This window comes from Sorex fumeus, unplaced genomic scaffold (genome assembly GCF_029834395.1).
Source record: "Sorex fumeus unplaced genomic scaffold, SorFum_2.1 ptg000199l, whole genome shotgun sequence".
Classification (NCBI taxonomy): Eukaryota; Metazoa; Chordata; class Mammalia; order Eulipotyphla; family Soricidae; genus Sorex; species Sorex fumeus.
Genome location: NW_026606256.1, coordinates 275,049 through 287,582, shown reverse-complemented (window position 1 = coordinate 287,582; position 12,534 = coordinate 275,049).

The following is a 12,534-nucleotide window of genomic DNA, read 5'->3' as shown; positions in this document are numbered from 1 at the left end:
CTTCCCGGGGCCAAGGGCTGCACCAACAGAAAGGGAAAGGAGGAGAGGGAAGGATAGCACCGTGGCTGCCAGAGGCTTCTGGGTGGAAGCTTTGTGAGCACACCCCAGAAACCTCCAGCCGGAAAATTCAATCCGGCCATGAGTCTAAGCAAGGACAAACCCTGTGCAGGGGACAGAAGCCGTGTCACAGCAGTTTGGCTCTTAGTACCCCAGTGCTGATGCTGTTCCTGAGAGTAGGCATCAGAATGATCCTTTCTGTTTGGTCCCACTGGGGTGCTGGGGATGGAACCCAGGGTGCACACGTGCAAAGCAAGTGCTCCGGCCCCTCGCTGCATCCACAGCCCTGGAAGTTCCTTGGAATGTCAGTGAATGGGGGGGGGGGGGGGTTGGTGTGGTTTTAGGAGCACAGCTTGTATCTCTCAGGGCTTATTTCTGACTATGCTTGGTGATCACTCCTTTTCTGGGTGAGGGGCCACACCCTCAGCACTGCTCAGGGTGTCCTCCTGGTGGTGTTCAGGGGGCCATCTAGGAGCTAGGGTATAAATGGCCAGTGTGCGCCTTAACCCCTGTCCTCTCTTGGGCCCAGCACCGTGGACCAGTGCTCTGCAGACCAGAGCGGGTCCATTCAATGGTGCAGATCCAAAAACAAAGATGTCTAAGGCCTAAGAACGCAACAGGGCACATCAGCAGGCCACCTGGCCAGGAGCCCAGGCTTCTTCCTGGGGTCCCCACGCCCCTCTGCCGTGCTCCCCAGCACCCCTGTCTATGAAATGAAGTGTGGGCTCCTGATCTCAAAATACTACTCCAGTTCTGGCTCTTATAATTCATTTTTTTTCTCTTTGGGTCACACCCGGCGATGCACAGGGGTTACTCCTGGCTCTGCACTCAGGAATCACTCCTGGCGGTGCTCAGGGGACCATATGGGATGCTGGGAATCGAACCCGGGTCAGCCGCGTGCAAGGCAAACACCCTACCCGCTGTACTATTGCTCCAGCTCCACTTGTAACTCATTTTTCTCTTCCCTAACCACTCTCATTTCCAAGGCAGCAATGGCCAGACCCAACCTTAGTCACCTTGTCACTCTGTTTGACATCAGTGGCTGAAGCAGCACCCTGAGAGCCAGGAAGACTGTCGCATGAAGAGTCTATGGCATCACGCCTGTGGCCCAACTCCAGCAGGACCTGCTGTGTGACCTTGGACAGGTTACTTACTGGGGCCACGACCTCCCTAACTGTAACAGCATCAGAACAACGCGGCAGAATTTGCTAGAAGAATTCAATAAGAGTTGGCTCCGGTGTACCTATTGCGTTAGATGCATGTCAAACCTAACTTGTTCTTATGATTTGCAGGAATAAATTTGTTATTGTTGGTGAGGGATAAAATTGAAGGACAACCATCCCTCTCAAGGCCCCGGAACAGGGCAGGCCAATGAGGCAACGGGGACAAGGGACAAACCATACCTTTTAGCCTTTGGTCAACAACTTACAATACCAGGCTATGGCCAGAGAGCTAGTGGCAGGGTGAAGTGCCCTCCTTGGACCCATGCACTCAGCTGACCCCGGCCTGACCCCAAGCACAGTCAGGAGTGACTTTTGAGCACAGAGCCAGGAGTAAGCCCTGAGCGCCAGAGGTATAAAAACAAAGACAAGCTCATAGTGAGTGACAAAGAGGCCAGTGGAAAGGTGGGAGGGGCCGAGAGGAGATCTAGAACCTTCCAAAACTCAGCTGCCCAACGACCCGTCCACACAACAGTTTATTTCAGACGGGTCCCCCAGGAACCCTGGTCCACAGAGGATGGGGATGAAGGTCAGTGGGCGCATCCTGCCTGTGCCAGGTCATCTGCGCCATCACGGGGACCCCCCCCACTCAAAGAGACCCAGACAATAAGGGGCCGGGGAGGAGGGCGCCGCAGGGACCCGGCCTCCTCTTAATCCCCACTTTGCAGACAGGGAGGGAGACAGGGATTTGCCCGGATCTGTACTCCCAGCTCTGGAGTTCAAAGCGCCTTAGAAAGGGGGGTGTTTGTGCGCTGAGGAGTCAGATTACTCGCTCAGTGTAAAAAGACAGCCCCCGCCCCCACAAGGACCCCTGGATGTGGAAGCGTGCACACACACACACACTTGCACACAAACGTGCTACACGTGCATACACAGGCACATGCATACATATGCATGTGCACACATGCACACACCCACACGGGCACTCACATACACAGGCATGCATGCACATGTACACACAGGCACACACATACACATGCATACAGACATGTACACTCATGCACACACCCACACAAGCACACACATACACATGCATGCACAGGTACACACACAGGCACACACATGCACATGCATACACACACGCGCACTCATGCACACACATGCACACACCCACACAGGCACTCACATACACATGCATACGTGCAGATGTACACACACAGGCACACACATACGTACGCATGTGCACACATGCACACACCCACACAGGCACACACATGCACATGCATACACACACGCACACTCATGCACACACACATGCACACACCCACACAGGCACACACATACACATGCATGCATGCACATGTACACACACAGGCACTCACATACACATGCATACACACATGCACACTCATGCACACACACATGCACACTCAGGTGCACACACGCATGCACAATGCACACATAGGCACACATACACACACACAGGCACACATGCACATACACGTGCACGCACATGTCCACACACACGTACATGCGCACACAGGCAGCTCCCCACAGCTGTTTCCAGGCCTGATAAGAAACCATCAGCCAGCACCTCCCGGGCAGACACGAAGCAGATCCCCGCTTCTGCTGAAGTCAGCAGAGAGCCACCGAGCGGAGAAGTAAATACTCAGCCAGTCCGAGCCAAGGTAAATATTGACCTAGTGGCCCGATAAATCCTTGGTTAATCTGAAACAGAGATCACTCCCGCCCCCACCCCCCACACCCTAAAGGACACGGATTCCGCGGTTCCCCATCCCACCCCCCAAGTTCTGGGAGAGCATGCTAGGTAGGAATGAGGCTGTTTCCAAACTCCTGCTCCCTGTGCTTCCAGATCCTGCGGCAGCCAAGAAACAGGGTGCAGTGGACCCAAAGCAGTGGAGCACCCCAGTCAAGGGCTGCTCTGGGCTGCTCAGGGCTGCCTCCCTCTGACCAGGGTCAAATCCAACCAGCACTGGGATGTTTTGGAAGATGCCAGCACTGTGCTCTTCTTTATCTGAACACCCCAAAGTCCTACTGGTGTCCCTCTGGGCCGGAGACTTGGCCAAAGGACTGGACTGCCGTTTTGCAAGCCAGAACCCCCTGGTACCACCTGGTTCCCCTGAGTACTAAGTCAGGAGTAACCCCCAAGCACTGCTGGGTATGGCCCGAAAACAAACAGAAAGTCATTGTGAGGTGAGGGTGGGGACAAAAGCACTCAGTCCATTACCAGAGTGACACAATCAAGAGGCAGGGCTGAAGCCAGAGGACAGTGGCAAGGGCGTCTGCCTTGCATGCGGCACACCCAGCTTCGATCCCCGGTCCCCTGAGCGCTGCCAGGAGTGATCCCTGAGCACAGAACCAGGAGTACCCCCTGAGCATTGTTGGATGTGACCCAAAAGGAAAAAAAAGAAAGAAAGAAAAGGTGTGTGTGGGGCTGGAGCGATAGCACCGAGGGTAGGGCATTTGCCTTGCATGTGGCCGACCCGGGTTCGATTCCCAGTATCCCATAGGGTCCCCTGAGCACCGCCAGGAGTAATTCCTGAGTGCAGAGCCAGGAGTAACCCTTGTGCATTGCTGGGTGTAACCCAAAAAAAGCAAAAAAAAAAAAAAAAAAAGAAAGAAAAAAAAGAAAAGGTGTGTGTGGGAGGGGGTATCTTGCAAGCTTCACCGCAGACGCAGGGATGGAGTGGAGTGGGGTGGGGGGGCCTGGGGGAGTTGGAGGGGGAGGAAGGGGGTCTCAGACACAGACCCTGCACCATGACATCCCCCCTAGGCTGGGGCTGAGCTCTCTGTGCCCCCCCCCCCCCGGCAGCTCCACACAGCTCAGCCCCCCCCCGGCTGTGATCCAGGCAGTAAACAGTCACCCCTAAAGTGGGCTTGGGCAGTGCCCCTCTCCCACTGTGTCCTTCAGCACCCTGACCTCACCCCAGCACCTCAGGGCACCCCATGTGCCCAGCCACGTACTTGGGGCTTCCTAAGGAGGAGAGCAGAGACCGTCCCCAGGAGCAGCTTGGGGGCCCGGGGGGGGGGGGGGGCAGGGGGAGGCACTGGGCCTGGGCAGGAGACTCTGCGAGGAATGGAGAGAGGCTTCGGGAGACCAGAAGGAGCTGAGGAACGGGGAGCAGGGCAAGGGGCCAGGAGGGACCCCCTGTTGTTCCGAAGGACTGGAAGGCAGGGAGGCAGGGGGCGGGGGTTCCCCCTTGCAAGCTCCAAACCTCCCTGTGGGGCCCCCCTAGCATTTTATTCTCCCCCTTCCATGCCCTGCCAGTCCAAAGCTTGTGAGAAATCCTGTGAGGGGGCGATCTTTGTGGGGCCCTGATTCCAGATGATCATGGGACCCCAGCACCAGAGGATTGGGGGACAGGGGTCCTGGAAACAAAATGTGGGGGGGTTGGCAAAGCCACACAGAGTTGACCCCTGGGGAGTCACTCAGTTCTGTTCTAGAGTGCTAACTACCCGTAACCTGGGTACCCCAGATATCCATATTCCCATCTCCCAAAGGTCCTCGGTTTAAGCAGGTTAAAACCCAGATTAAAGGCTGGAAAGGAAGGCCCCTCTCTGGGGAAGGCGCTTGTCTTGCACGCTGATGAGTGTAGCTCAGTCCCCAGCACCCCAGAGGGTCCTCCCAGCACTCCCAGGAGTGATCCCTGAGCACAGAGCCAGGTCTAAGTCCTGAGCACAGCCAGATGTGACCTCCAAACCCTCCGTCATCCCCCCAAAACCCGGATTCGGTTCTCCAAAGTCACTGCTCACCCACAAGTGTGAGAACTAGTAAAAGGTTCCAGGCTTTCTGGGACTTAATGGAGTGTCAGCCCAAAAACACACCTTCTCCTCCCCCAACCCCCCGAGTCTCGGGAAGGCAGTGACTCAGCCAGTGTCCAGGCCTCAGCCGCACAGAGTCACTGGCCTCCGAGGTGACATTAGCAAGGCCACTGGCTGCTGCTCTAAGCCCTGGGAAACACCAGCACTGACTGAACTGATTTTTTAGCAGTGGCAAAGTGGGAAAAAGAAGAACAGCAAATGGGACCGGAGCCATAGTACCCCGGGGAAGGCGTTTGCTTTGCATGCGGCTGACCCAGGATCAATCCCCAGCATCCCATGTGGTCCCCCTGAGCACTGCCAGGAGTAATTCCTGAGAACAGAGCCAGGAGTAACCCCTGAGCATCACTAGGTGTGACTCAAAAAGAAGAAAGAGAAAGAAAGGAAGAAAGAGAAAGAAAGAAAGAAAGAAAGAAAGAAAGAAAGAAGAAGGAAGGAAGGAAGGAAGGAAGGAAGGAAGGAAGGAAGGAAGGAAGAAAGAAAGAAAGAAAGAAGAAAGAAAGACAAAAAATGGAAATGGTCAGGTGGGTCCTGCCACTGACCAGCCCCAAGCAAAAAGGAGGAATTCCTTTCCAGAGGTACATGGAGTCCTCTCTGCCCACAGATCTTTCTGGAAGACGTGAGTTGAGCGCTTGAAGGAGTGGAGTGTCCGGACAGCTCAGTATCAGCTGAACTGGAACCAGTTCCACCCCTGGCATCTCACAGGGTCCCCTGAGCCCTGCTGAGAGTGCTCCCTGAGCACAGAGCTTGGGTCAGCCCTAAACAGTCAGATCTGGCCCGCAAACAAGAAAAATACAGATGGGAGTTCCCGGGGAGGTCTTGTCTGGCCCCACATACCTCCCATCCCACAGGCTCTGCCACATCTCAGGCAGTAGGTTCTGAAATTGAGGAAGGAAGGTGGGACATGCTTCCCCAGGGGGCGAGAAGACCAGAAAGGGAAAGTGCGAAGCCAAAGCGATAGTACAGCGAGTAGGGCATTTGCCTTGCACACGGCCAACCCAGGTTCGATTCCCAGCATCCCATGTGGTCCCCCGAGCACCGCCAGGAGTAATTCCTGAGTGCATGAACCAGGAGTAACCCCTGTGCATCGCCGGGTATGACCCACAAAAAAAAAAAAAAAGAAAGAAAAGAAATGAAGCCCAGAGAGACAGCACAGCAGGAAGGGTGCGTGCTTTGCATGAGGTCCACTGGGTTTGATTCGGGCACCACATGTGGTCCTCTGAGCACCAGCAGTAATCCCTGGGCACAAAGCCAGAAGTACCCCCTGAGCATTGCTGGATGTGACCCAAAAAGAAAAAAAGAGAAAGAAAGAAAGAAAGAAAGAAAGAAAGAAAGAAAGAAAGAAAGAAAGAAAAGGTGTATGGGGGGGGGGGAGAGATAGCACCGAAGGTAAGGCGTTTGCCTTGCACGTGGCTAACCCAGGTTTGATCCCCAGCATCCCATATGCTCCCCCAAGCACCTACAGGAGTAATTCCTGAGTGCAGAGCCAGGAGTAAGCCCTGAGCATCGCCGGGTATGACCTCAAAACCTAAAAAGATAGTAATAATTAACTACAATCATTTTTAAAAATAATTTTTTAAACATAACCTTTACCCAATCTCTGTGCTTATGAGGGAGTTCTAAGACACAGAGAGGACAAGACCAAGCTCATCAGCCCCATCAGGAAGCAGCTGCCAAGTTTCTCCAAATGCCAGAGGCATGAAGGGAAAGAAGGGAGTTATTCTAGCAGAGCAGATGACCAAGTGCCATGGTGTCTAGGCTGGCTTCTGGAACAGAACCAGGACACTGGAGGGAAATTGATGAAATCTGAATAAATGCTAATTAACGATGGGTTCGTGTGCATTTCTTAGTTGTGACAGGACCCTCCCAAGAGGGGTCAGATATCAGCCCCAGGGCCCACGGAGCTTGTCCAAACTGGAGGCCAGGCTCGCTTGCCTTCCAGGAGGCCAGGCCTGATCCCTCGGGCACCGCCAGGGGTCACTGCTGAGCACAGAGCCAGGAAGAGGCCCGGAACCCAAGACCCCCCCCCCTCAAAAATAGGATATTAGCATCAGGGGACACTGGATGAAAAGAATCTGGGAACTCTTTGTACCAACAAACCAGCTTTGGAACTACTCTGTGATCCCACAATTACTTAAAAATAAAAAGCTTATGCGAGAGAGTGCAAGAATCTTTAAAAGACTTTTAAAATAACAGTCAAGGGGGCTGGAGCAATAGCACAGTGGGTAGGGCGTTTGCCTTGCACATGGCCGACCCGGGCTCGATTCCCAGCATCCCATATGGTCCCCCGAGCACTGCCAGGAGTCATTCCTGAGTGCAAAGCCAGGAGTAACCCCTGTGCATCACCAGGTGTGACCCTAAAAAGTAAAAATAAATAAATAAATAAAAGTTGTGATGTGGTAAAGGTAAAAGGTAAAGGCCCTCTCGTTGATCGTCGATTTGCTCGAGCAGGCCCAGTAACGTCTCCATTGGAGACTTTGTTGTTACTGTGTTTGGCATATCGAATACTCTCGGTAGCTTGCCGGGCTCTCCGAGAGGGGCGGAGGAATCGAACTCGGGTCGGCCATGTTGGCCGCGTGTAAGGCGAACGCCCTACCCGCCGTGATGTGGTAGCACTTTTTAAAATAAACAAATAAATAAATAATAAAATAACAGTCAAATGCAGTGGGTGGCCCTTGTTTGGATCCTGAATTGAGGCAGCCAATTGTGAAAACTTATTGTTTTTGGGCCATCCAATGGTGCTCAGGACTTACTCCTGGCTCTCTGCTCAGGGATCACTCCTGCTGGGGCCCAGGGGTGACCTGTGGGGTGTAAGGGAGTGAAGCAAGGTCGATTGAACCTGGGCCAGCTATGTGCAAGATAAGCCAGTATCTAGTACACCCACTATACTAATTCTCCAACCTTAAATGCCTTTAAGAGCATCGAGCATATACTGGAACAAGAACTAGATATTGGACCATGTTGGGGAGTGAGGGCTCGCTTTATTAGGTGTGATTGTGACACAGCAGTTGTGGTTTTTCTTTTTTTTAATTCCCTATCTGTTCGAGGCATGCTTGCACGGGTGAAATGACATGATGTCTGGGATTTGCTTTTTTTTTTTCTTTCTTTCTTTTTGGGTCACAACGGGTGATGCACACGGTTACTCTTGGCTCTGCACTCAGGAATTACTCCTGGTGGTGCTCAGGGGATCATATGGGATGCTGGGAATTGGAACCTGGGTCAGTCAAGGCAAACGCCCTACCTGCTGTGCTATTGCTCCAGCCCCTGGGATTTGCTTTAAAATACTCCACCCACACACAGCGCTGGAGCCATAAGACAGTGTGGAGGGCACTTGTCTTGCACACAGTAGACCCCGGTTCAATCTCTGGCACCACATACAGTTCCCCAAGCCCTGCCAGGAGCCATCCCTAAGCACAGAGCCAGGAGTCAGCCCTGAGTACCGCCAGGTGTGGCCCAAAAAACAAAGAATAATTTTAAAATAATAAATTTACACACACATAAACAACAGGAAAATTAGGGGAGAGAGGTACAGCCAATAGGGTTCTTGCCTTGCACATAGCCCTCTCTGGTTTGATCCCCGGCACCACACACCATTCCTTGAGCACTTCCAGGAGTGATCCCTGAGTGCAGAGATAGGACTAAGCCCTAAGCACCACCAGTTGTGGCCCCAAAACCAAACAATAAAAAATAAATTAAAGTTAATTTTAAAAATACTCCAGAGGGCCTGGAGAGATAGCACAGCGGGCAGGGTGTTTGCGTGCACGTGGCCGACCCGGGTTCAATTCCCAGCATCCCATATGGTCCCCTGAGCACCACCAGGAGTAACTCATGAGTGCAGAGCCAGGAGTAACCCCTGCGCATCGCCAGGTGTGACCCAAAAAGCAAAAATAAATACAAAAATAAAAACAAAAATACTCCAGAAAATTAGACCAGAAAGGTAGTCCAGGGGGTAGGTGGCTTGCCTTGCAAGCTGCTGACCCCAGGCACTGCCTAGACCCCCTGAGAGCAGAGAGGTTTAGCCCCGGAGCACCTTCAAGTGTAGCCTAACAATCTACCCACCATCAATGGGCCGAGGACAGGCTTTGTGTGCGGGAGGCCCAGGTTTGATCCAGGCACTGCATGGTCCCCTGAGCACTGCCGAGTGTGACCCCCAAGCACAGTGCCAGGAAAGCTGTTGATGGGGCCAGAGAGATGGAATGTACAGCCGGTCAGGTGCTTGCCTTGCACACGCCGACCCAGGCTCGATCCCCAGCATCCCATATGGTCCTCCAAACCAGCCAGGAGTAACCTCTGAGCACAGCTAGGTGTGCCCCTCCTCCTGGAAAAGGAATAGTATCTGAGCACTGTGAGGTGTGGCCAAAAACCAAACCAAACTCAAATGGCAAGGTAGTGATCACATCCAGCCAGGAAACTGCTGGGTGTTTTATTTTTTTGCTTTGTTTTTCAATTTTACGGGACCATACCTGGTGGTGCTGAGGGGACCATACAAGATGCCAGGGATTGAACCTGGGATAGTTGCATGCAAGGCAACCTCCCTCCCTGCTGTACTGTCTCTTTGGCCCCAGGTGTTTATTTTGTTTTATTCTATTTGGGCCGACCCGGTCGACCCGAGTTCAATTCCTCCACCCCCCTCAGAGAGCCCGGCAAGCTACCGCGAGTATCTCGCCCACACAGCAAAGCCTGGCAAGCTACCCGTGACGTATTCGATATACCAAACACAGTAACAACAAGTCTCACAATGTTACTGGGCCCGCTCAAGCAAATTGATGAACAACGGGAGGATAGTGACAGTGATTCTATTTGGGAAGGGGTGTCTACCCACTGGTGCTCAGGGATTACTCCTGGTAATGTTCAGGGGACCATATGTGGTGCCAGGGATTGGACCTGGGTCAGCTTTACACAAACAAGTAAGGCAAGCACCTTAACCCCCTGTGCTATCTCTCTGGACCCTTGAAGGTGATTTTAATTTTTATTATTAGTAGTTTTTTTTTGGGGGGGGCACATCCATCGATACCCAGGACTTACTCCTAGCTCTGCACTCAGGAATTACTCCTGACAGTGCTCAGGGGATCATATGTGGTGCCGGGAATCGAACTCTGGTTGGCCATGAGTTAGACCAGCACCTTCCCAGCTCTGCTATGGCTCTGGGCCTCTGCAGGTGTTTTGATAGGAACTGACATGTGCCAGGTGCTGGGAGCAATGGCACCTGGCAGCTTTCACAGCTTGAATCAGACATGGTTTTCCACAGACCTTCCCGTCTACAGCACCCCCAGCGCGCCCGGCCCTGCTCACCACTCTGCCTGGCTTCCTGACCTTCCTGATGGACGGGAAGAGCTGCCTCCAGCCCTTCGGCCACAAACTGTAACTTTGAATTTCCCTGTACTCCTCACGTTCAAATCCAATTCTTGGGCCACAGCTATAGTACAGCAGGTAGAGCATTTGCCTTGCAATGCAGCCAACCCAGGTTCGATTCCCAGCATCCCATATGGTCCCCTGAGCACCGCCAGGAGTCATTCCTGAGTTTAAAGCCAGGAGTAACCCCTGTGCATCGCCAGGTGTGACCCAAAAAGAAAAAAAATCCAATTCTCTCGCCTGCATGGTCTATCTTGCATTTATTGTCCTCACCCTTCTGAGAGTTTGGCTTAGTCAGAGCTCGCTCTTCGAGTAGCAATCACCAGACTGCACCGGCACTGGCTCATAACGGGCTGATGATAGATGCAGGGTGGTGTGGACAAGGCGGCATGGACCCCCAAGGTCACATTTCCTTAGGGCCTGTTGCTTTTGGGACACAGGACTCCCCCTGCCATCTGAGTGAGCATGACTTGGACCAAAGGTCCACCTGCCCGGTCAGCCTTTGCCCAGAGCTTGCCATAGAACTTTCCAGAAGGATCTGGTGATTTCCTCCATCCTCACCCCAGCACTCATGCTGTGCACAGTGCGGACTTGGTGCTGGTTGGTTTATTTTCATTGCTGATGTTATTATAGGGGTCCCTCCCGGTGGAGCTTGGGGCCTGTGCGGGGTGGGGGATTGAACCCGGGTCTCTCCCATACATGCCTCCACCATTCTGCACACATCGCCAGGTGCTGTTTCCAGCCCAGTGAGGCCTAATCCTCGCTGTCCCGGATTCGTGTTCACTCCCCCCAGCCGCCCCCCATTCCTGAAGTCAGTTTTTTTTGTGCCCCTGAGAGGAAGCAGGAGTGACAGAGTGACACTCTGAGGCTTGAGCCAGGGTCTGACTGTGATGGACTGGAACCTCACCAGTGCTGGGGGGCAGTGCCCGGGCAACTCCGGCTCCATGATCCGGGGTTGCTTCTGGGATTCTCAAAGAGGCTCAAACAAACCCATGTGTCCCATATGTAGAACATGAACACTTACCCTTTGAGGCATTGCTTCTTGCCCCCCCAGGATGTAAGTCTCACGGGGAGATAAGGAAACAAGTCGTGGGACCGAGCAATAGTGTAGCTCAAAGGGCACTTAGCCCTCATCGGGTCCCCAAGACCCACTGGAAGTGATCCCTGAGGGGATGGAGTGATAGTACAGTGGGTAGGGCATTGTCTTGCATGTGACTGACCCGGGTTCGATTCCCAGGATCCCATATGGTCCCCTGAGCACCGCCAGGAATAATTCCTGTGTGCAGAGCCAAGTTTAACCCCTGTGCATCTCCAGGTGTGACCCAAAAAGGAAAAAAAAAAAAAGAAGTGATCCCTGAATGCAGGACCAGGAATAAGCCCTGAACATAGCTGGTGTGGCCTCCCAAAAAGGAGAGAGAGAGAAAGAGAGAGAAGGAAAAGAGGGAGGGAGGGAGGGAGGGAGAGAAAGAAGTAGAGAAAGGATATAGAGACAGAGACAGAAACAGAGACAGAGAGAGGAAGGCCCAAAAAAGGTGGCTTGGAGTTACCTGCAGGTGTGACCCCCAAACCAAAGAGAACACAGGATTGATCATTGGGACACATCTCCCAAGCCGACAATCAGGATAGAACATTCCAGGACCCTTTTCATGGCCAAGTCTATTCCTCTTGGTCAGATCACGGTCTTCTGGAGCCAGGGGGCTGCCAAGCATGTCTGAACACAGACCATGGGACGTGCAAGTGAGTTATCAGCCGAGAGGGAAAGAGCCAGTGTGTTCAGCACAAATCTCTCCCGGGCCACAGGCCTGATGAACTTTGAAACGCAAAAAGGTTGTTACTGTTGGGGCCAGAGGGGTAGGTCATTGGGACAGCTCTTGCCTGGCATATGCCCAGTCCGGGGTCTATCCCGCCCTCCTCTTGGGTCCCCCAGGCCCCGCCTAATCTCTGAGCACAGAACCAGGAGGAAGCCCTGAGATAGTAGAATGTAGCCCCCCAACCAAATACTGATGGCGGCGATGGTGATGGTGATGACATTGCTGATGACACAGGGGAGGAAGGACCCTCACTCATGGCTTCCAGAATCAGAAGCAGGTGGGGGACAGTTACACCTCACAAATGCCAAGTGGCC